Source organism: Stegodyphus dumicola, chromosome 8, assembly GCF_044657685.1.
Source record: "Stegodyphus dumicola isolate Sdum_Otavi_A_Nest chromosome 8, ASM4465768v1".
Taxonomy (NCBI): Eukaryota; Metazoa; Arthropoda; class Arachnida; order Araneae; family Eresidae; genus Stegodyphus; species Stegodyphus dumicola.
The window spans coordinates 77,033,422-77,058,797 of record NC_140775.1 but is presented as its reverse complement, the minus strand read 5'-3'; the positions used below and the strand labels follow the sequence as shown (position 1 = coordinate 77,058,797).

The 25,376-nt window shown below is 32.1% G+C and overlaps 1 protein-coding gene across 7 annotated transcripts in view; it reads right to left on the bottom strand.

Annotated features, from left to right (window-relative positions):
• LOC118182039 (uncharacterized) overlaps window positions 1-25,376 on the bottom strand; it is a 670,352-nt gene that overhangs the window by 126,320 nt on the left and 518,656 nt on the right. For 2 of the 7 annotated variants that reach the window (XM_085822012.1, XM_085822016.1), the window contains 2 exons: window positions 3,534-3,701; window positions 2,268-2,338 (listed from right to left, as the gene is read on the bottom strand). The exons of the other annotated variants lie outside the window; for them this stretch is intronic. The gene's annotated coding sequence lies outside the window, so the exon portion shown is untranslated. The remainder of the gene's footprint in view (window positions 1-2,267; window positions 2,339-3,533; window positions 3,702-25,376) is intronic. 7 annotated transcript variants of the gene reach the window in all.

Sequence of the window (25,376 nt, the reverse complement as noted above, 5' to 3'; positions counted from 1 at the left end):
AATTGTTTTGCGTTGTTCTTCTCTCAAAGTAAAGAGCGATCTTTCTCCACTTAAAAACATCAGAGAACTGTAGAGACTCCCGCTTCATGCAAACCTCGGCAACATCCAATATCTACAGGAAACGCATGTCCTCGTTGTTTCGTTCAGGAAATAAAGGTTCAGTAAAATTCTGTATTCCTGGAGAAATTTTATCGCAGTTTCTTCCATTGCTGGAAAACTCCACAAGCTTGTATTTTAAAACTATGTTTAAGGCAAAAAGTGTTATAATTTGTTTGTAAAACCGTTGGAACATGGAATAGAACCAAAAAGAACGCGTACGAAAGCAGCGGCATTGTTTAAATGAAGAATTGTTACGAACATGGTTTCAGGAAGAATCGTTATGCGCATGGTTGCTAGATTTTGGTACATTCTGAAAATTTAGCAATTTTTAGCAATTTCTATTAAAGTGGCTGTGTTAATACGTAGTACCCAATAAAATCCTGTTTGGAAAAAATAAAAAACCCTAAATGCAACATCATCGTTTATAAATTCGGTTACATATACTAATGAAATGAAATCGCAACTATTTAATGCCCTGCATTCAGAAATCATAAATATACAATATTATAAAATCTGAGTTCAGCGATAATATTAGAAAATAATAAAATCCCCCTACTCACATTTATAATACAGGCCATTCTAAATTTCACTATAAATTTACATCCCTTTTCGATAATGTTCGATTTGGGATGTGTGCATAATTTGATGTTTCAACTAAAGGAGCAAAAATGTTTATAAATCAGTAAAAAAACATTTTAGAAATTATATCTGAAAATATTACAAGAAATCGTGTTTTTACTTTCAGATGTATAATCAATGGGCATTTCCCTCCCCGTCCACGCAAAACTTCTTCGTGAATGTATATTTCTTAAATACGCTTTAACGTGAATTTTTGAAAATGGAAAATGTTTTAGAACTTATATGGATGTCTAGCAAAGGACCATTTATGGTTTAACATCTCACATTTCATGTTTCTTTTTCCAAAACAAAAGATTTCAAACCCATCCAACAGCTTTTTATTTTATTCCAAATTTAGCTTGATCGCTTTATTTAAAACTGAATATTTAATAAAGCAGTATAAAAATCCCCATGTTAGTGTTAACTATATACCGTCCTGGTTATTAAATATAAAAAGCAATGAAACAAGGTAAAGCAAAAATATGTTCCACGTACAACGGTAACAAAAACGTTTACGTACAACATGTAACATTTTTTTTTACTTTACTATAATCTTGGTCGTTAATTTAATTACGTAAACATATAAGTAGAAAAATGTTTTCTCGGTATAACTCGATACTTTCTAATGATCTGCACATCTAAAATTCGTCAACTCATTGAAAACGTTTTGAATTGTCGAAAAGCGTTTGAGTAGCATTTTTGATAATTGATAAATATTATTCGGTTCGCAAATAGTAATAAAAAGAAACGTTTTATAGAATAAGAAAAGTTGTAAGAGAGAAAACAAGAACTTTATATGGCCGATATTTATATGTTTATAGCAAGTGGCTTTTCAGTAAATAAACAGTTAAATATAAAATGAATAAAATGAAGTGTACTAGAAAACATATATGGTACACATGTGTGGGTTCAAAAAGAAATGCCACTCGCTTGTTCAAAAAGAAATAAAATTGTTTATTCTATATTATTCAAATTCCAAATTTTAAATATCAATAGATTTACTTTAATGTGCTTGATAACAATTTTTCAAAGCATTCTTGATTTTCCTATTTTGAGAAACACAGCTGAAATGTAGTTTAAATTTCCTTAACATTGTCAAAATGAATCGATTCGATTTTGACTTCTATTAAGAGTATAGAAAACAGTCAATGGGAAACAAAGGAGGTAATTTTATTAGAAAGAGTAATTGCCAGTTGTTAATTTCCTGATGAAGCATGCAATTATTTTCATTTACTCTGGGTTTCATAATCAGAAATTAAAATAAGTTCCAGCAGATTGTAAAAATTTAATTTTGAAGACAAAATTTTTAAAAATATTTCACATTTAAAAACGGATATTTAAAAATAAATTATGTGATAAACTTTTGCTAAATCTTAGAATATTTCCTTACAAAATACATTCAAAATTATAACAGTTGCAGTTCTAGAACATTCGTTTTTGGATCGCTCTACTCAGTCTCATAGCCAGCGGAGGCTAAATATTAGTGGTCCGCGAACGAGTAATTAGCTACTGATCTAGTGGTAAGGTGAAACATAATGCAGGATACTTACTTACTCCTGGATTTCACTTAAAAGTTCTTCAGGGTAAGTGGTAGTTTAATATTTCAGTTTAGAGTTTGGAGCTGAAATGCATGGTATAATATTTTAAATTGGAAATACAATCTACAAACCGGTTACAAAAAATTTAAAATATCTAAAATTCTCGAAATTAATATAGTACAAAAGTCACAGATAATTTCTAAATATTTTCAGAAAATCACTTCGACATAAAATTATCCTAATAACCAATCATGGTTACTTAAAAGCAAACTGTAGAGACAATGCCAAATAATGTAATGACCAAAGATAAAGTCAAACTGTTTTGTATGCATGCTACGAAATACTGTTTTACTAAGGATAAAAATCTCATATATTGCGCTGAATCTTGCTACATTTGAAGACAATTACATTATTAGTCATTGCAAATAAAATCCCAATAAAGAATTTCTCGCGATTGTCATTCATTTCCAAAGCCTTTCTATATTTATTCCAATTAAAATTTTTGAATATTCTTCATTTGCAACTTGAATAGAAACTGATCTCGTATTTCACAATGTTTCATCTCGTGTGCCTCTTGGACATGTAAATGTTAAACAGATGTTATAAATGAAATGGACCACGTGAAGCACTTTCTCATAATGTTATTTACTTAAAGGCATTAATGGTAGCACTATATGCACAGTGTTGGCGTGTCTTTCGGAGACCCAGCGAAACTTTATAATACTATTTGGTATGCGTTCTAATACTATTTGATATTACTTCTAATCCAATCCATTTTGTACTCACATGTAAAATTCTAAGTCAATGATTAAGTAGGTTTTCTGTACAAATATACAAACATTTCTGTACAAATATAGATTTTTACTATTACTAGTAAACATGGTGCAAGCTGATTTCGAGCAAATTATTCCTTAAGATAATGCGACACACCTTACATTTCTTACAATATCGAAATACATGAACATAAAATAACTGCGGTTTAGAAATTAGAATTTAGGTACTCTATATACTGCTTTCGAACTATTTTCTCAACAGACTTCAAAAATAATGCAGCATTTATTTTATAATTTTGTAAAAATAAACTTTTTAATATTTTTGTCCTATTCCTTTTACAGTTTTACTTTCATTCGCTCTGGTAACGTATAAGTAACAGATTAAATGTAAAACCACAAAATAAGAAAGCAAAAAGCCTTGCTGTAATTAAAAACGTTGTACAGACATTAGGTTATTTCGAAGCAAGAGAGAGTAGGCATTACAAAGAAGCATTACACCACATACATAGTCTGTCCTCTGAATCGGGCCTTGCAGTATAATTATTTACTGCTGCTCTTGTATTCTGCTCAAACGGGATAGGGTTCGAATCCAGGAGAAGGCATGATACGGAAGAATGTTGTACTCACACCACTATTGAACAAACATCAGAACGGAATTCAGCTCTTTATTGCACTGGAATAGCAACACATGTATAAATCACTATCGGAAGTACTAAATTTAAGAAATAAACTGAAAAAGTTGTTTAAAAAAGGCACAAATAACAATTATGATATTATAAACTCGTTATAAGTTTTTATCGACCCATAATTGTTAAAACGGGGCAAATGAAACACTTAAATACATTTCAAGCAATAAGTATTGAATTATAAGCTTTAGCTTGATTTGATCTATGCATTAGCAGTTACGCGACCAGCCTTCGTCTGGCTTTTAAATGTACCGGGAAAATGCCTGAGGGCAATACCAAACGTTAAACTTAAAAACTGCGATGAATTTTACTCTGCAGAACAACTTCTTCCCCCCCCCCAAAAAAAAACTACAAATTAAAAAAAAATTGTATTCCATATAACAAAATTACAATGAAATAAGCACAGTCCAGTACAATTGAATGAAAAACTGTTGCCAAAACCAGATTTCTAAAAGAATGAAACTAATCAAAATGATGCAATAAAATCGAAAAGATAAAATAAAAAAATCTGATTCGAATTTTGAAAAACTCGCTTCGAGGTGCACTGACTCTTGTCTAGATGTACCTATATACCAAAATTTGTAGCCCTGGGTCTATTAGCTTACGTGCAGTACGAACGAAAGACACACAGACTCTTCCTTTATTATATATAGAGATTAATTCATGTTACTCATTTTGTAATCCTCTTTATCAATGAATCGAATTCTGTGTATAACTGATTTACTCATGAAAGTCGGTTGCATTCTAATTTTAAACCTATTTTCTACTCGGGCGAAAGCGGGATAATAATACTAAGCTACAAATATTTAGTCTCAAACAACACATAATTCGAATGAATCCCTTCGAGATTTGATACATTTGTAAGACGCTTAAATCTCTTTAAAATAATCGGATCAATTCTAAATCTTAACAGTTGAATTAAGTTGCTTCCAATGTACACGGTCATGCAGAGATCGCTCCAAATAAGCGTATCTAATGGGGCACACAGATCACATACACATATATCCACTTACTGAAGCATAAATTAGTTTAATAATACACAGCTTGTTCAATGTGAAAGTGAAGCAAGTCTCTGAATAATTCATGTGACAGAAGAATGGCTTATATATAACTTTTAAATTTATAACGTTATATATAACTTTTAAATTTATGGATAAACTTTGAAACGTAGATATTCGTTTTGCATCTTAAGCCAAATACACAATAACGGAGGTTGTTCCGAAAAAAATCCAGATTAGTTTTTAATAAAATATACTAGAAGTGCCTTAGACATTTTTCTTGTGTGTGTCTGTGTGAATCTCTTCTATGTACTATTCCTGTTTCAGATTGGGAGTAAGCTAATGTTTTAAATGCTTTATAAAAGTAAGGTTTAATACCAGTATTCATTTATGTCGTCAGAAATATTAGTCACCTTTAGAATTGTCGCTTCAGGGAGGTAATTGCATACACAAAGTTTACTGTATTTTGAGCGCAAGGCCTGAATTACAGTAATGTATTGTATGCTCTGATAAATTTCTGAAACTCAGATGGAAGGCTAAAATAAAAAACAAATCACGCCATAATAAATAATATGCTTTTAAATTTAATGGATCGCATTATAATTAAAAACATCTATTTAAAAAAACAAGGCTAGAAAAACATTTTAATTCTACATAAAATTAAACATTTTGGAACTGTACAATATTTCTGGTTTTAAATGACTGCTATAATATTTTATTTTTGTACAAGTTAAAATGCTCGGCGTAGATCTACCTCGCTATTATTATTTCATGTTTTTTTTTTTTTTTCAAAATACCATATATTACCAAAGAATATGGTGAACATGCGAATGTGGTTTTAATAACAACTGATCAAGAGCATTTTGATAAAGCAGTTTCATAGTTTCCTTGCTCACATTGCGTAATGATCTGTTGTGTGGAAAATCATTCCTCTTAGTTGATTTTACTTTCATAGTTTGAACACTGAATTCCTGCATAGATATAGAATAATACGTAAAACTTAGGTAACAAATTTATTTTTCAACATACAACCATGAAATTTCTAAAACCGGCTTTTGCGATTAATATGACATAAAGTAAACTCAATGGAAAGGTGATACATATACAAATATCAGCTTCATGACGTCAGATGGTATTTCATTATTAGAGGAGTATTCTAGTCTCTCTAGTCTATTGATGATATGCTCATGATCACTTCACGTCTTCAACTTTATAAATGACATTCACAGATTTCACTACATCAAACATAAAAAAAATGTAAGTAGTAAAATATTGACGAAACATCAGTCAAAGCCAACGGTTTTAATTTTGCAAACTTAGAGTAATATCTAAAGATTTAACACAGTGCCCTTAAGTTCAATGAGACAACCTCCAGTAATTTTGTTGGAGGTACTCAGTAAGCCGGTTGGTTTTATGTCATAGGGCATATCAGATTTGACTTCAGTAATGACATTATTATTTCAGCATAAATTGGAAAAAAAGTGTCTAATTATAGCCGCAACATTTAACCATTTCAAAAGCCATATAGCAAAACACTCTAACGGTGTAAATATTATGTTGAATCTTAAGCGATAGTAAAACTATAATTGTTCTGCCTTCGTTTTCATTTAAAAGAAATGATAGAAACATTTGTTTATTAAGACCAAAAGTGGTTCGCGGGCGCCAAAAATATTTATACAAAAGTAGGTTTTAGGAACAAAGAAAAGTTAAAATTATACAGCAATACCTTTTTTAGTTTTTCTTAAAAGTTAGAATATTTCTTACTTTTTTAGTATTCTGATTAGTTAAAACCTTTCGTAGTATGTTAAGGACTACGCAGAATGCATAAAAAATTAGCCTTTGCAAAGATCCGACTTGGACTGCGGTAATAATCAAAGGATCTCGAATAAGAGAAAATATAAGGAACTGAGAAAAAAATTGTTTTTGCTCACTTTCTTTCTTTCCAAATTTGAAGATTTGTGGAAATTCTCGCGTACGAGGAAATTACGTGTGTGTGTGTATGTGTAGTACTTGATAACAAAATTTACATCTGCTTCTTTGTTTTAGTATGAATGCCTCCGCATCTACGAAGGGAGTTTGGTTAATTGAGTTTCCTAATCCTAATTTCAGTTTCGATGATTCTGTGCTGTGCTCAGAGAGCAACGTTTGCAAAATGGATTCTACTACTTCATATGAATAATATTCGACTACCCTTCAGCATTATCAAACTGAGGAAATAAGGATTGATTGCAAACCGAGCCGAATCTTTGATGAAACTGTTGAATATAGCGTCTGTCAGAATACACTGTTTCCCTCTAGTCTTTAGCATGCCTTTAGAAGTTTTTACGTATATGTAAATTAAATGTAACTGAAGCTAGGTGAATACTTTTTAAGTTGTTTTTACTAAGGATGGAGATGTGAGTTGCTTCATTATTTGAATGCTAAAAATGAAAGTTTAAGTTTCTTAATATAATATAGAGCCAAATATATTACCTTTCCTAAGCTACTTAATGTAGAGCCAAATATATTGCTCAATAATCTACAGGACTTATTAAAACGATCATTTTGAGCATATGTATATTTTGAATTTCATTTGACTACCTGAGAAAGATCTTATGAATCCAGTATCAGTTAGAACTTGGGTTAGTAACTATTGTGTTTCTATCTATGTTAGAATTTTAAGAATCAAATTTATCTTCTTTGAATTATGCTACTGTTTTCTTTTAATTCTACACTGTACAAAATCATTTTAATTGAAATAAAACTGGTCTTTGTGCACAATCGGAAATCACTACTTTGAAACATTAATTCATTTCACTATATTATTAAAACATGAATAGACACTACTCTTCAAAAGTTAAGGAACAGCAGATTTTTTGTGTCTAATTTGAGAACGAAGTAACATAGAAACCAGAAATTTATTGGACATGTTCACTAAACAGTTCTTTAGTGAATGCGACATGGAATATTTCTAAAATTTAACACAAACATGAATTACAACAAAAAACTGCACGCTCAACGGAAAAATCCAATCTTGGAGAAACAGTATATCACAGTTTTGAGGATAAATAGGTAGTTAATACTACATAAATGGGTCTTAATAAGGAATGTTCCCAACCCTGGTTGCAGCGACGTTTATGCTGTCAATTAAGTAGTCGGTCAGTGAAATGGGAAGCAACGACCAGACACGGCGTAATCCTTGTTCAAGCTCATCTAGCGACGTTGGACGAGGACTTACAGCATCAACCTGTCTCCCAAGGTAGTTCCAAAGATGCTATATTGGATTCAGGTCTGGAAATTGAGCTGACCATTCCATCCGCTCCATACCGTGACACCATCGTCCATCAGAAGAGATCCAGGACCAATAGTAGCGGCATATGGGCGGAGATATTGATAAATTATCCCCTCTAGATATCTCACGTCGGTCAAAGTTCCTCCATGTAACACATGCAGGGCAGTGTGACCACCGAGAGAGATCCCAGCTCAAACCATTATTCCACTAGCATTGTAACTGCGTCTTTTCACAATGTGGGATTAGTTGTCTGGTGCGTTGTTCTGCGCAGATCAGCTAACGACCTGAATCACTCTCCAATGTGAACCTGGACTCGTCTATGACGAGAACAGATGCCCGTTGTTGACTGTTCTAGGAAACTTGTTCTCTTGCCTAACGTAAACGGGCACTTTAATGTCCTCGGGTCAAGCGGACATAAACAACTGGTCGTCTTGCATGCAGATCTGTATTGTGCAGAAATCTGCGCACTTTGGCCTGTTGAATTGAGATTCTGGAGTATGCCTTCTAGACACGTAATCCTCGGATTCAAACTGATTTCATAGTCAGTGTACCACACTACAAGAGATATTGCGATGACTAGCAGCATCAGCTTGTGACATCCCTATCCCCAAGCATCCGATCGCCAGCCACCTCAACGAATTGAACAAACGACTTCTCCTGGATATTGTTCACGAAACTGTTATAACAGTTGAAGATCAACATTCGTGAACAAAAATGATAATTTTTGCATTTTTTTCCCCAACTCTTATGTAAGTATTCATTTCTAAAATAAAAGTGGTGGCTATTGTTTTTGCATATATTTTTTTAAATGGTGTTACTGTCATACATATGTGGGATGGCATCGTTCATTATAATCAGATGACGCGACAAGCTGTGAAAATAAATGTTTTACTTTCCCGATGATCCGAAGGCAGACGATTCCGCCATTAAGACGATGACGCGACTAAAAGATGTTTGCATCTAAAAAGACGATTCCTTCTCTTCATCTGTAAATAATCTCATCTATTTCCTTCTACGTATGTAATTACTTTGTAGTTTGTAACAAATATTCATGTTTCATTAAATATCCAAGTTATTTGTAAATCGGACTAGTTTATTAGCCCCTAGACAGCCACATCGGAAGTAAGTTTACAAAGATCATATTCCTAGATAGTAAATACCGATTCTACAGATTTGGGCGCTCAGGCCGGTATGAGCCTAGGAAGAAGCATTATGAATATTACAAAATAAGAGAAGTAAGTTTTGTTTCGATTATTTCCACATTGTTACTTCTAAGAATAGTGTTCTATGATACTGTGAATTAAGATGACTACCTTAAATTCTATTCCTAGAATTTCAAATTCTTTAAAGACTGGGCCTACTAAGTCAATTAAACTTTTACATCAAATTGTGTTTGGAACTTTAGGTGATCGAAAAAATAGAGCTAGATTGCGTAACTTTTGTGGTTTTCCATCTGATTTTAATATTGAAGAAACAAAACAAAAATTACTTAAAACTCTTACTGCAAATGATTTTATTTCTGTGTGTAATTTGTTACATCTTAATTATGACTCAAATCCTAATAAAAACTGTGATTTAATATTGAATAGTCTTTGTGATTTTAAGCTTTTAAAATCCGAAAGTGATGACGATGATGAGTTATCTGAAAACGAAAGTTTTTATGATTCTGATAAAAATGATGATATTAATTATATTCTGTCAGAATCACCTCCCGTAAATAACTCAGTGGATGAAAACATTATAATGCCTAGCACTATTGCACTATTTCCCTACATTTTCGTGATATCTTAGAAACTGTTTCTGAATTTAATGGCACTGATACATATCCAGTTGAATCCTTCATTGGTGATTTAGAAGAATCTTTTAAATTATTTAAGTTATCGGAATTACAGAAAATTGTGTTTGCTAAAAAATTGCTTACTGGTTCTGCTAAAGTATTTATTAGGTCTTTGAAAGGTATACTATCATGGGACAAATTAAAAGAAAATCTTTTATCTGAATTTGGTTTTAAAATAAACAGTGCATAACTTCATAATTTGTTACAGAAACGACACTTAAAACCTGGTGAATCACTTTCCGAATATTTAATTGCCATGCGTGAAATAGCCAGTCGCGGTTCTGTTGATGATTCATCAATTCTTGATTATGTAATCAATGGGATACCAGATCAGAGTAGGAACAAAATTATTTTGTATGGGTGTAAAACTATTTCTGAATTCAAAGAGAAATTAAAAATTTATGAGAAAATTCGTGTTCCAGATACGAAAAATAAGGGTTATTCAAGTACTAACACACAAAATAAAACACGCGCTGTACCTAGTAAGATTAAAGAGCCAAGGTGTTATAATTGTGAAAGTTTAGGTCATAAGTCTAATTTTTGTAACAATAAGAGTAAAGGATTTAAGTGTTTTAAATGCGATTTGTTTGGACACAAAGCCGTAGATTGTTCGAAACCATCATCCAAAAATATCCAAGATGCCAAAGCTGTTACTCTAATAACTCAGACTTGTCAGAAAAAAATGCATAAAACTGTTAATTTGGGTAATTTGCAAATTGATCCTTTAATAGATACTGGTAGTAAAGTAACGATAGTCCGAGAAGATATACATAAGAAGATAGGTTCTCCTGAACTTAAGTCGGCAGATCTACAGTTAACGAAATTTGGCAACAAACCTATAGAGAGATTTGAAGGTAAATTCCAAATTGATGGTTCTTTATTTAAATCAAATATTTGCGTTATCGCAGAAAATAAGAAATCTGATAGTGATTCCGAAGGGCATAAAAATTCTCATTGCAATGGAAATGGATCTGAAGAAGGATATGGAAAAGTTGTTAATTATGTTTTTTTACTTCCAAAACCAGAAACTGATCCTGTTAGTATAGTTCCTGTTACAGTACAGAATGTGATCAAACTGGATACCTCATCCACAATCAAAGCAAGTGGCAATGAGTTCCTGATTGTGAATTCTGACGACGTCCCGAGTGATGCAGATTTTGATATAAGTGAAAAGGATGCTATTAAAGATGAATTTGAATCAGTGCAAAAATGAAACTCAAGCACAATAAAATTAGCTTTGATGCCAACGCGGAGAATCGCCACTGAAGAAGGAGATTCTCAAAAGAAGCATGTTCCTAAAGAAGAGTCTAATGTTAGAGTTTATGATGAATTAATTGCTAATTCTACTAAAAAAACTTCAGTAACATATCTGATAACAGACAAGCAAAAGAAACCACTGGAGACAAGGAAACTACAGAGACCACCGAAGAAGAAGAGAAGATTGAAAATCAAAAGTCAGTTAGAAAACCTGATCACAACGACGTTGATACGGAAAGCAAAGACAGAAGAAAAGAAATTAAAGAAAGTGAGAAAAAAGAAGCGAAAAAGCAGATTCAGAAGATCCAGGAAGAAAATTCAAAATCTTTGATAATGAAATACCGATTTTGATGATTCCTGATTTAGACGTTTTCCCGACTAGACAAATTTCTTCCGATTTGACTAATGGACTATTGTTTTAAAGACGTGAACTAATTTAAGAAGACTGAAGATGATGTCTAAGGATGAAATGTATGAAGGAAGACAGCTTTAAAGAAGATGATTTTGAGAAGACGCATTCGAATGACGGATCTTGAAGATATATAAGACGCATTCAGAAGACGTATCCAGACGGTATCTAAGAATACGTATTCAGATGATGTTTAAGAAGACGTAAATACGAAGACGAATCCAGACGAATTGTTCCAGACAACATGAAAGGAAGACGTGCTTGTAAAATACAAGTATTCAGATAGACTGTTCAAGATGAACGAACACTGAAAGAGCATTTAAGAAGAGCTAACGCCGTTATTTCTGAGGATGTTAAGATGATAAGGGAAGATGGCTGAAATAAACCATTTAAGACGACTTTTCCCTCAATAGTAACAAAATCTTTTTTTTTTTTTTTAAATTTTATTTTTCAGATCCCTAGATGTACATGGTGGTGCTACGAGAATGCAAGGCTGCATTCCATCAAGATGGACGAGCATTTGTGGGATGGCATCGTTCATTATAATCAGATGACGCGACAAGCTGTGAAAATAAATGTTTTACTTTCCCGATGATCCGAAGGCAGACGATTCCGCCATTAAGACGATGACGCGACTAAAAGATGTTTGCATCTAAAAAGACGATTCCTTCTCTTCATCTGTAAATAATCTCATCTATTTCCTTCTACGTATGTAATTACTTTGTAGTTTGTAACAAATATTCATGTTTCATTAAATATCAAAGTTATTTGTAAATCGGACTAGTTTATTAGCCCCTAGACAGCCACATCGGAAGTAAGTTTACAAAGATCATATTCCTAGACAGTAAATACCGATTCTACACATATAAGCTGTGAATTTAAAGATTAATGATATTTTTTGTAATGGTGAGCTTTGAAAAAGCATGCTGTTCCTTATCTTTTGGACGACAGGGTATTTACTATATTACGACATCATTTAGACGTTAGAAATGTCTTTAACAAAATATTTCCGAAATTTAAGAATTTTATATTTCATTATATTATCATGAAATTGTCATCTATGTATTTTAGCAAATGGTGTCTTTGCCCAAAACATTAGATCTTAAATTATCTTTGACACTGACTGGCAAATAGTCAGTTTCAAGAAAGCTAACATTCTGATGAGATAAAAACATTAATTTATCTTTCAGATTATAACATCTTAAAAAGCTAAGTGATTTAAGAGCAATAAAATCCCTTATTCATAATTTTGTCTTTAAATACATTAGAATCAATTTTGTGGAGATTTTTGAAAAGTATAAACCATGCACGCGCATTTGCATATGTTGCCACTCCTCAAAATATTATATTTTTAGTGCATATTCCTCACGGCTTGGCGGACTGACAATTTCCAGAAGGTTGCTATTCTATGTATGATAAATTTGATTAATGAGATTTTTATTTTTAAGTATAACTGCTTAACAAATTGACCGATTTACAAAATTCCTTATTCTGCGTAATTTTAATAAGATATCCAATTAATGCAATTTAAAATACATTTAATTTATAATAATTGTAAATAATAGTTTTCATCTCTAGTATTATTGTAATTAACAAAAAATGTTTTCAAAGGAATGTGTTAGGTATTTATTCGGTTTGCAACCATTTGCGTTTTCTGAGTTAAAGAACATAAATAATTTTCAAAATAATTATGCAATTTTTGGATTATTCTTTATTTCAATGCAAAATCTCACACTAGTTTTCTGATCCAAAACGCGATCCATATACACCAAAAAAATTAAGTTGGCTTTAATTAAATCTTTTAAGATACCCTAGGTTATACTGAAAATTAAATAATGCTTCTTGATTCAGAAGTGAATATTTGAATATCTCCTCCATCTTGGTTTAGTTGTTTTTCATTTTTTTACAAAAAAAAAAAAAAAAAAAAAAAAAAAAAAAAATTGCGTAAAAGTGATCCGACTGTTTACATAACATCATTAAAATATATATTTGAATATATACGTATATCCTTATCGTTTCAATAACTTTATGTATGTACTTATTCAAAATGTTTCGTTTTCAATAGAAGATTATAAATATATACGCAATAATCTTCAAAATATTTTTCAGAATCTAATATATAAAAGGAATATACAATAATGTCATTCTGAAGTAAAGCTGCATCGTATATCTTTATTAATATTAATCTAAATAAGAATTACAGGTGCATTTACATTTAGTACTAGTGTTAAATTTTAACATATACTCAGTGTTAAATATCCAAGAAATAAGAAGAAAATAAAGAGATGAAGAAACTTAAAAAGATAAATGATGACTGGATGAATTTATGAAAGTTTATACAACCTGCAGTGAAATAGAATAATCACACATTATTTTATCAGCCCATTCGCTGATATATGAAAGTAAAAAATAATTTTGATGTGATTTTTAAAAGAATGAGAAAAACATGAAATATTTATATCGTTAAAATTAATTCCTTTGATATTTGATAAACAGTGATTTTCATTTAAATTTAAACATTTTTAGCTAATTTTATTAAACGTGCTGTTTCATTATGATGTTTAAAATCACGTTTATTCTTAAACATAGTGAAGATTTAATTCAGTTAGTGAACAAGTGACGGATAAATTGAATTACTTATTTAATTTAGATTCACATTTGGATTTACCTACTGCAATTACTAAGCCGAGCTATTATTTGTAAATTAAGGAAATGGCAAGGTTAAAATACACGCATTCTCAATTTGACCACTGAATAAATCCACGAATTTCCATGAACAGCCTAATTAAAATGAAAGCTTTGAATAAACCAATTAACTTACAGGAAAGGAGAAGCCTGTTTAGAAATTAAATTTCACACCGGTAGGAATAGCTGCGTTTAGTTTCAGCAAGATTTATTATGCTATTGAAATTGTGCAGTTGTTTACAGAAATAATCCAGGTACTCGTCGATACTCTGATTTAGATTATTAAACGACGGTGATTATATTATGAATCAAAACACAGAAGGTATACAAATGATTTAGTTTAAACTAACTTCCGCTGAAATGTGTACATATTATTGTCAGTTTGAATCCAAATACGTCATTCAAATGGAAACAGACGTTTTAGCTTGACACAGCTGCACACAGAAAGTATCATACAGACCGCTTTTAATCCCTTCATGTGGTGAGATGACGCAACTATCCCTTGCATCAGAACATTAATTTATATTTCAATAATTAACTTCTTGTTACGTCAGCCCATGTTATAATCAATAATGTCACTCAGTAACTTTTCTAGTGCTCAGTTGTTCGATACTAGGCATGCGCCTATGTATTACAAAACTCGCAATTAACAGCGAATAAGTTAAAACCTTTGACGTTTGTTGAATGGATAATGTGCCGTGATTCCGTTTTTTTACTAATTTGATCACATGAAAATCCAAAGTGCAAATAATTTAATTCTGAAGGATTCAGTTACAAGAAGAACACAGAAATTGAAAAAAATATTCTTGACTGAACTACCGGTAATTATCTCAATATTTATTTATTGGGGGAAAGAACCTACGTTTCAATAGAACATAGTAATATTAAAATTATTAGTATCTAATAAGATATCTTCATTTCTGCATCCTTCAGCTTGAATCTGACCCGCTGTTATGGCTGCCCTCTGCTATTTCTATAATGCTCGAACTGCTGTTTATGTCTGCTACACCTTGCAAATTGCCATCATCGTTACCATTGTCATCGCCTTAGCCACTGTTTCTATCCCATATGCAGTTATCTTCAGAATCATCAAGAGCATTAAATAACCCCATTTTCTGGAAACTATGCTCTATTACTGCTTCATCATAAGCTCATTACCCAAAATCCAAAAGCAAATCAATGAGTAGAACGAAAACAATCACTACGTGAATGATTCCATTTTAAAACATAGCTCGCTTTCCGAAAGTCTTGAGAAACGAGAAAACGAAGCAAATCTTTTCAAAACACTCCAAAAGGATGAGAGGGAAAATACGCGAGTAAATACGGTATAAATCACATCCAGAAAAGTCCTTACCCGACCTTTTATTTTAGCAACGGTTAGTTGTAGACATATAGTATCAATTGCAGAAATATTTTAAATGACCCAAATATTTATATATTGGAATACTTAAAAAAATCAGTTTTATAAAAAGGACGAAATATAACTTTTTATACACTCCTCCAGTCTCTATACTTATATCCTGGAACATTCTATACTTTGTAGATCGTTACCTGCCAGCCCATATCGTCGATCGTCACGTCGGCCCCATTTTTTGGAGTGGCATCATGTTTCGACAGCGGACAACCCTTTGGCAGCTTAATATCGGGCCTGTATGTAATACAAGTTGTTATGCCTGTGATTCGGCCATATGTCAGACCCCCCCCGGCATTTTATTCCAGCAGGACAACGTTCGGCCTCATGTTGCACGTCACACTCTGAACAGCCTGAATGGAACTGACATCCTTGCCTCGCCGGTAGCCTTCCCCGATCGCTCTCCCATCGAGCATATGTGGGTTGCCATCGGACGTGTACAGGGCAGCACAGGGGCATTCTGTAGGAGAACTGAAACCTTGAACTCGGAGTGGCTAGAAATATCTCAGGAGACCATTAATAGCCTCATAGACAGCATGCCTCCCCGTTTACAGGTCTGCGTAGCTGTCTTGGTACCCACATTAGATACTGAATAAACAGTTTCATCTGCATATGTGTCTTAACTTTGTCGATATTGTTATTTTCACATCTCTACGCTCATTCCTTCATGGTGTTGCAATTTCACTTTTAAGGAGTGTATTTGTTGCAACGTGTGTGTATTTTTCCGAATCTGAATATTCTATACACTAAAGAAATAAATTAAAGGAACACTTCACTGTGGTTCTATTTCAGATATCAAAATTAATTTGAAATAAACATTATCAAGTATACGATTTGCTATAAATGTTTTAAAATTTTTATGTTTTAAAATTCTAATATAATCGATAAAAATACAAATTCTTTCATTGTCCTTAATATAAGACAACCCCACGGAAAAGAGAAGCTTGCATTTTCAAACCTACTTTGCAATAATAATAATTGCTTATTATACAGTCTGATATAATTTCAATATCTTGAAGATATTATGAAATAAATATCATTAGATGATTAAAACTCAATAATTTGAGGTACAAAATGATTATTACGTAACAAAACATGATTACTACGTACAAAATGATTGTTACGTACTATTATTACGTAAATCTGTTTCGATAGCATCTTATTAGGTCAAATTACGATGAATATTTGAAATTTTATTTCAGATGACAGAATAACTATTTTCACCAAAACAGTAAAATATACTTTAAACAGTGAAAATAATCTTAAATTCTTCTTAATCCATTATGATGTCACTTATCATGAAATCCGCTGCATATAAAAACTAAAATCTCTTAGGAGCGAGCTCAACAGCCTATCAGTTAGTATTACACGAATTAAGTTTAAAATCTTCGAAAGTATACACCTAGTTATACAATTTTTCAGGGCGAATAAAGCGGAGTTAATAGAATCTTCTATAAAATTCACTCGTAGAATTTAGAGAAATATTTTCTCAAAACAAGATGTCCACAATTTAGCTAGCTATCTAGAGACAGTTAGGCAATAGCAGGACGAGTGAAGAATGTAAAGTGCCCTCACCGGCATTCGAACTTCGGGTATTCCGATTGATACTCTGACGTGTTATCCAAATGCTATAAGAAGCACCAGACAATTATCCAATTATACCACAGTTGCAGTAATCAGGGAGAAAATTACTTACAGCTAAATGACGCGCCTATTTCCAGGGCTTAATGACAGACCCTCAGTCTATTATCTCCAGTTTTCCTAAAGTTTCAGTTTATTTTCTCCAGTTTAGTTCTCCAGTTTCTAGTTTTATTTTTAAAACTTAAATATCAATCGGCTTAGAATTAGACGTTTTAACAAATTAATGCTTAAATAACAGATATGCAAACATGGCAAGTCACAAAAAGTAAAGAGTTTGGAGAATGAAGATACTTATTAAAAAAAATTAAATAAAGGAGTAAATAAATAAAAGACGGAAATGCAAAGAGCTATGCAAAATGCAAAGAAATAAGTACAAATATATTATAAAGTTTAGCAATATCCCTTAAGTATCGTACATTGTAACCAAATTTTGCATAGAATGGCAGCGAATTAAATCTAAAATAACAACTGAAACTTGAGAAGGGTATTAAAGACCGCTTTATTTAAAACTAAGAAGAAAAGAAGGCACACGTGGTGCTTACAAATTAGAGACCACTTAAGGGGATGTAACTTAAAATAACAGTCAAATGTAAAAGTTTAAATTTAAGTAATTTAGGAGTTGAAGGTTACACAAATTAATTTAACGCGAAGCTGGCTCACAAATCTAACCGACGGAGAGATTCAGTATCGTCAATTATAATACAAGGCGTAAGACTACAAATCGTTTCTGAGCTAATAACCTGGTAAGGTGGCCTCGAGAGGCAGAATACGCTCTGTCTTACAATAAAAGTCCCATTTTAAGTACATGCGAGCTAATTTGCATTATGGCGTGAAACGGAAAGCAGAAGCTACAGTCTAAGGTCTAAATCATAAAATCACTGGTTAATTAACGTAAAGTAACTCTGCAACCCACATAAATTTTAATAGTGCCCTTAACAAAGGATAAGCGACAAATCATCTTTATGTACGTATTTTATATATAAATGCTCAGGAGGTCATGGAAAATGAATGATTTTCAGAAAGTATTATAAACAAATTATTTCTTCTTCCATTATTAGCACTACTTTTATTAATACTATTACTACTACTACTAGTAGTAATGCCACCAACATCAATAATAATAATAATAATAATTCTTTATCGGCCAGTATTATTCCAGTATTAGTATAGCAATTTTATCCTGTAATCTCTCATTTTATGTACAGAGAGAAAAACAGATTGCATGTTTTCGAAGCTTATCACGTTCATACATTAGATGTACTGTTTTGGGACATGTCTGAACCATTCACTTACGTTATGTTTATTTTCATTTTCAGTGGGGCTACGTTAACGTATTTTCTCTGAAGAAAGCAAAGAAAATTAGCTGACAGACACATATGTTCTTCGTGTTTGTGTGTCAATTTCATTTGCGTTACCAGAATAGAATACAATTATCTTTATTTTCCATAGTCCTTTGTTGAGGATGTAAATAACAGAATAACTTTCATTTACAGATTCCATACCAAGAGTCACAAGGAAATTCTGCACGTTACCCAAATAAGGCACAATGCGGTTCGCTGGTGGGAGATGGATACAGAAACAGAAGAAATGTGTGAGTAAATATTTATTTTGGATCTGGTTAGTACTGGACCTTTCGTTCATAATGAGCGTCAACTGCTTTTATTAGCTTTAAAATTAGAAGAACTTCAAAATTAATAAAAGTTATTCCCACTGTTCATTTTTACTCATTTGTAACTATTAATTGAAAGTTAGTTTTATGTAACTGTTCCAGAAAGTAAATAGATGCAAGCAGTGAATCAAGAAATGGGATATAAAGCAAATGACGGAAAAGAAAATTGGAAAATGCCTATAAAGAGAGAAGTTCCTAAATAAAAACTAACAAGAAACTAATTTAAGAACTTAATTAAATTTTATAACATGCATACTTATTAAAAATCAATAAGTGGAAAATTCAGTAATATAATGAAACAAACGTAACCCTACCAGGCTTAAGAGATAAAATATAACATATATATAAGAAAAAAAATTGAGCGAAGCATTTCTTTTTGCTCCTGAAGAAGAAGTTTTTGTGATTGTCAGCCCAGGAAATTGATAGAGAATATTAGCTTGTAGGGATTTATATTTAATTTTAATAACCAGTTACATTTAAGTTTACTTTCTTTTCTATAAGCATTCGTTCCCCTAATTGTCAGTGCCAGAATATTTAAATTTGGCAGGACGTATGAAATAATGCGAATTCTACCTTTATGAGAAAAGGTTTAAATTCTGAGTTCTGTAAGAGAAAGTTAGAGAGTTTGGGCATGCGCTGTACTTTTGTAGCGTGAGCTTCTGTTTCTGCATTTATTGCTGGTTAACGTGGATTAACAGCTATTACTTTGCTGCCACTAGATTTCGACGCGGATTTAGATAACAGGATTCACCGAGTCCTGTAGAGCCTTTCTACTGCTTTTTAATATCTTCGAATTTTTAGTTTAGTTCTTGTTACTTGAGTTACCGCCTGAGTGAGGCGTAATGTGTTAGCTTCAAGTCGACGCATTGCTAATTTTAAAGTGTTAATAAAGGGTTCTTTTTTCCCTTCTCCTGTGTGATTCCTACACATACTTCAGCTGTCACATCAGAAGATTAACAAGCACATATTAGAGGCTAAACATGTTTTTGTACCCAAATCTGAAAAGGTTTAATTAGATTATAGAACCATAAGCAGTTTTCTTTTCTATCCCCAATGGCCAGATATTTAACTAATCATTCTTAACAGAAACCATCGGTTACTTAGTCACCTTATCAACGAGAACATTGCTCACGGTCTAACACTAATGGTGATAGAATTACACCCGTAAAAAGGGATCCTTTCCATTTATGATAGCTAATGTTCCGTGTTCGAAATTTAGTATCTGTCCCTTTCCCCCTTACTACGAAGTTCTATAAAAGAGTTTTGATTCGACGACAATTTAAGTGTCCAAATACCGCAGAGATATTATACGCTTGCAAACATCCATGCCTCCTCCAAGATGAATGCTATGGCAGTCGTTTCTTTTTACCACCGTGCCAACAGGGCTGATGTGAAGAGGCAAATTAGCTGAATGTCAGCGTCATCAGATATTACACCAAACAACTATCAACTCTAATATACAGAATCATTTTACGCACAAGAAAATCTCTGAAGCTGTAAAAAATTTCAGAAATGGAATAACAGAATATTTAAAACATAAACATTAAGGAAACAATAGACATAGTTACAAAACACTTTGAACCACAGATTATTCTACATTTTTAACCGAATTTGCGATATTTAAGCCTTTAAAAGCACTAAGATCCATTACGTCATAATAGCGTATAGGGGGTAGTCAGTAGTATCTTTAATCTTTTACCCTCTCCCCTAACACCATCTAAAGCTGACAAGGAGGGTCAAACGCAATCTGTAAATTTCAGTTTCATGAGAAATTAAGCTTTACATACCTAAAGTAGGTTCATGCAGAGATTAGAAAATTAACTACTCTTTCTGCTGGGATCGAACGTGGATACTTCTGGAATATTTAGATGGATGAGCAAGATTTTCAAAACTTTATTGAGCTATAATAATTTGTATTTTCATTAATTTAATATAAGATTATATGAAGATAATTTAATGCTTGGAAGAACAAAATAGATGATACAGGAAAAGACACTCTCATAAATGCAAGTATGCAAGTATGATCTAAAAAATGTATATAGTTTTTTTAATACATTTGCAACCAAGCTTCTATGAATTTGTTTTCAATTTTCGACCTGAAAATTTCACTAAATACCACCAATAATTTTAAAAGAAGACCACATATCTGGTATGCCTGCAATCAGATGAAACAAAATTGATTAAACTTGATTATGAATTAAGATTCAAAATATTTAGCGGGAATACTCTACAATTATTGCAAGCTAAATTTTATTTAAAAATATATTTAACCGTTGTGACATTTTTCTCTGTTAACATATACCTAATTAATTACTTTGCAATGGAAGAAATTCAGTTTAAAATTTTGACTTAAGTTCTCACAGGCGTAACTATTTAGTTTAAGTATGTAGAATACTTATTTCTAAGCGTACGTCGCTCAATACGATAGGTTAATCCCTTACTATGGCCATAGTACGTAGATCCCACAGTGTATATAATGTTAAAAGCGGAATAAAACCATGGTCCTATGTGTATGTAAATTTATAAATTTTTTTTTTTTTTTTTTTTTTTTTTTGAAAATAAATTTCGACAAGTTATCATCGAGTCTGTGTGCTTTCAGCGCATTACGCACCCATGAGCACGTAACACTATAAACCCTTAGGAAAATATAGATTTCTGAATAGTATTCTGAATAGTCTAAACAGAATTCCAGAATTTTGAATAAGTAAAAGGTATAGGTAATCGAATTGTCTTCTTTTTTTTCTGCAGATTAAATGAGAATTTATTATAATTTAAATATTTTGTCATTCTTAAAAGTGTGTATTATATAGTTTTATTAAAACTGTAAAACAGTTTATTTGAACCTTTTGCTATTTTAACAGAGTTTGAAATAAAAGAAGAAGTAATTTTAATAAGAAAAATAAGTAATTTTTTAATTTTTTAACAATATTCGCTTATTTTGACAAAATAAAATAAGGAAATTATTTTCAATTCCCCAATGTCACAATTTTTAGAAAATAAAACACAAATTTTTATTTACACAGGTCCTAAAACTCAGCAGAAAATCTTGCTTAATCCTCTGAAATTCAATAAATATTTCTTTAAATCTCGTGAAACATATGTTACAACTTACTCCTGTTTTGTCAAAAATAAATAAGTCTTTTTTTCTGCTTCCTTAAAAATACATAGTGCACTGCCTTTCTTCTTACTTTAATCAAAGATAAATATAAAAAATTAACAATGGAATTTTAAATTTACTTTGTCTAGGAAGAAGAATAAGTGAGCTAGATAACGGGAAATCCAATATCCGGACTCTGGACAATAGAAAATGTTTTTTTTTTACTTGCCTACCAGCATTAAGAACAAATTTTAGTGTTCTTACGTTTTAAACCAAAACATATCTATAAAAATACATTTTAGAATAAGATAAAAAAAATTGACACAGGAATGAAAAATATTCCTGATCCATTTAAACGCCTTTTCTCTTGCTTTCAGAAGGAAAATTGTTTTAAGATAAAACTAGGTTCTTACAAAAATAAATAACATGTCTATCGGAAGATTAATATTGCTCTTTCAAGGAATATTATTAGTGGCTATTCCAAATTTAAAAAGAAATTTAATTTTTCCCTAAGGTAAATCCTGTTAAATTGACTAATATAAAAAACGAAACGCCTTACTATGAATTAAGAGCAACATGCTACAAGCAGTACTACATTTATTGTCTGTGAAGCGTTACGATTATTTCAATGAAAACAGTAGACATAACAATGCCCATTATCCCATCATATATATATATATTACACCACTCATGCATTATTTTCATGCAAGCACTCAGCCATGGAATGGTCGGCATAGGTATTTTTGCTTATCTACTTACCCACAAATAGTGAATTTGGAAGCTACATTTTCTTTCTATTACAAGTAGAAGAAATGGGCATGGAACAAGAAAATAAATGGCTTTGATGGAATGATTATACATAATATCTTGCCACTGTAAAGGTAAAGAAAATATATTTCGGAGCAAAAATGATAAAATTACAAAGACAGCCCTCATTTTATAGTCATTACTTTTCTGCAAAAGAGTCGCAAAATGAGTATTACACAGAGTACTTGTACATTATTTCGTGAATTATTTTAATAATCTACAAAGCTGATACCAAATCGTTTTAAACAGAAATAGAACCAAGTTCATTAAATATTGTTTTGCCTACTTTGCAAACTTCCAATACGTTTAGCTTTACTGACACGATAGGGGGTTATTTATGTGCCATTGGGAGACATCTCAGAAAGCTTGCAGTTGTCACAATTGAAAGTAAACGACAATGGTTATGCATTTAACTATGCTTTAACCCGGTAAAAACTTGCAAAGTCGGTACAAACTTGCAGATTTACAAGAGTGTGAACGTGTCAAAGACCGAGTGTCATTCACTCGGCTGTTATAGACCGCTGAATATGTGTCCACCACTGAGTGTTATTCACCGAATAAACCCAAGTAGCACATAATGTAGCAAAGAAGTTGCAAACTGGTCCGACAGGTTGCAAAGTGGTCGTGGTAACTTTCACGACGTCTTTACAACGTAGCGAAGACGAAAAATATTTGCCGTTGCATCTTGGCAATTTGTCGACGTCACTGAAACGTCATGATATGACCGCTTTTAGGCGTGGTCGTTTTAGCATCTTTTTCATAGTTCATCAGCGTTACTTTTAGAATGAAAAGAGACTAAATCTGCAATTTCAAGAATCTGAAGTCCGCATATGATTTATTTTAAAATGTTTCATTACTGTATTTCATCTAAATATATTAATCTAAGGTTGATTCATCTAATGAAATATAAATTTAATATAAGTACTTGAATTATTAAATTTAATTAGTACTAAAATACGTGCTAATTATTGTTTAAAATTTTAATATAATGATTAATACTTAAAATATTTTTATAAGTATTATAACAAAATATTTAAAAGTGAAACTAATCTATAAAGTAAGTTATTAAGTTATGCATTTTATATATTTTAAAAAATGATATTTCCGAAATCAATGCAAATCACATGTTAGCAATTATTTCACTGCTGAAAAATGACTTTATTACTTTTGAAGTAAGGACGAATTTATTTTAATTAATATGCTGACATAATATGAAACATTTTACCGCATACAGTGCAAAAAGTACAATTTTCGCAAAGATATGATTGTGCGTGAAGATGTATTCATGAATAAAAATGGGGCGATTTTAAGAATTCCGAGAAATGGTCCGATCAATTAAAAGAGGATGCATATCCATGCGTATTTAACGGCTGTCCAATGTATTACTTTAACGGGTGTCTGTAACGGAAAACTCACCGACAGTCTATAAAAGCAGAGCGGAAAAATTAATGGAAAAGGAGAAAGAAATATTAACACTTTTTATGGAAAACGACAAAATTAATGGAATTGATAAATTACTAATAAATATTGACAACAAAATTAGAGAAACTGTGAACAAAATAACAAAATTCATTACCTATAAAATTTCCGATGAACTGTTTGTTATGTTTTTACGTTTTTGTCCATCTCCATGCATTCAAAAATGCTTGATTTAATCCTAGTATACGGTACACTCGGGATTTGGCAACACTGACATTACAAATGTTTTAGTGTGCCCGATAAATATTTTTTTGTAAATATAATTTTGGGAACATTGTTCGTAATTCTATTCAGCTGAAATAATTTTTCTAGGCCATTTAAAAAAGATTCTATTAAATTATCAGAAGAACCGTCGAAAGGTTTAATGCAACCGCATAAATCGTTAAAAGTTACAATACATTGCACTTCAACCGATGACATTCCATATACGTTATTTATTGGATGCTTATACACTGCTGGCCACCCAAATTTCAACACCAAGAAAGACAAGCGATATCACAACAAAATTTATTTAGTAGATAACATGGTGACCAAGTATCAAATGATTAAATTTATAGACATCTGTGAAGTGTGATTCTTTCCAGAATCAGTAGCCAGAGTAGCCGCCATTGTTGGAGATCACCGTTGCCACACGCCTCGACATTGATTCAAAGAGACTTTGGATGTCTTCTTGGGGTACAGCAGACAAAGCAGCTTCCACACGTTGGCAAAGTTATTCTGATTGTTTTGGGATGTAATCTGGGTCAATCGTTCAGCAACCATGGACCCCATGTTTTCTATCGGCGAAAGATCCGGAAAGCGAGTCGGCCAGGGCGATTGACGAAGAACCCTTGGGCAATGCTTGCCACGTGTGGTCGCGCATTTTCCTGTTGAAATATGGTTGTAGGCTAGCCCTGAAGGAAAGGAAGGACAAGTAGCTCCAACACCTCGGAGAAGCGCTGGTTGTTTAAAGTACCGCAATGCGTATTAGAGGAGTGCGAAAGTGATATCCAATACCGCCACATACCATAATACCCGGTGCAGGACCAGTGTGGCGGTGTATAACGCAACTGTTCAGCATCCTCTCTCCACGGTGTCTCCAGACTCGAATCCGACCATCGT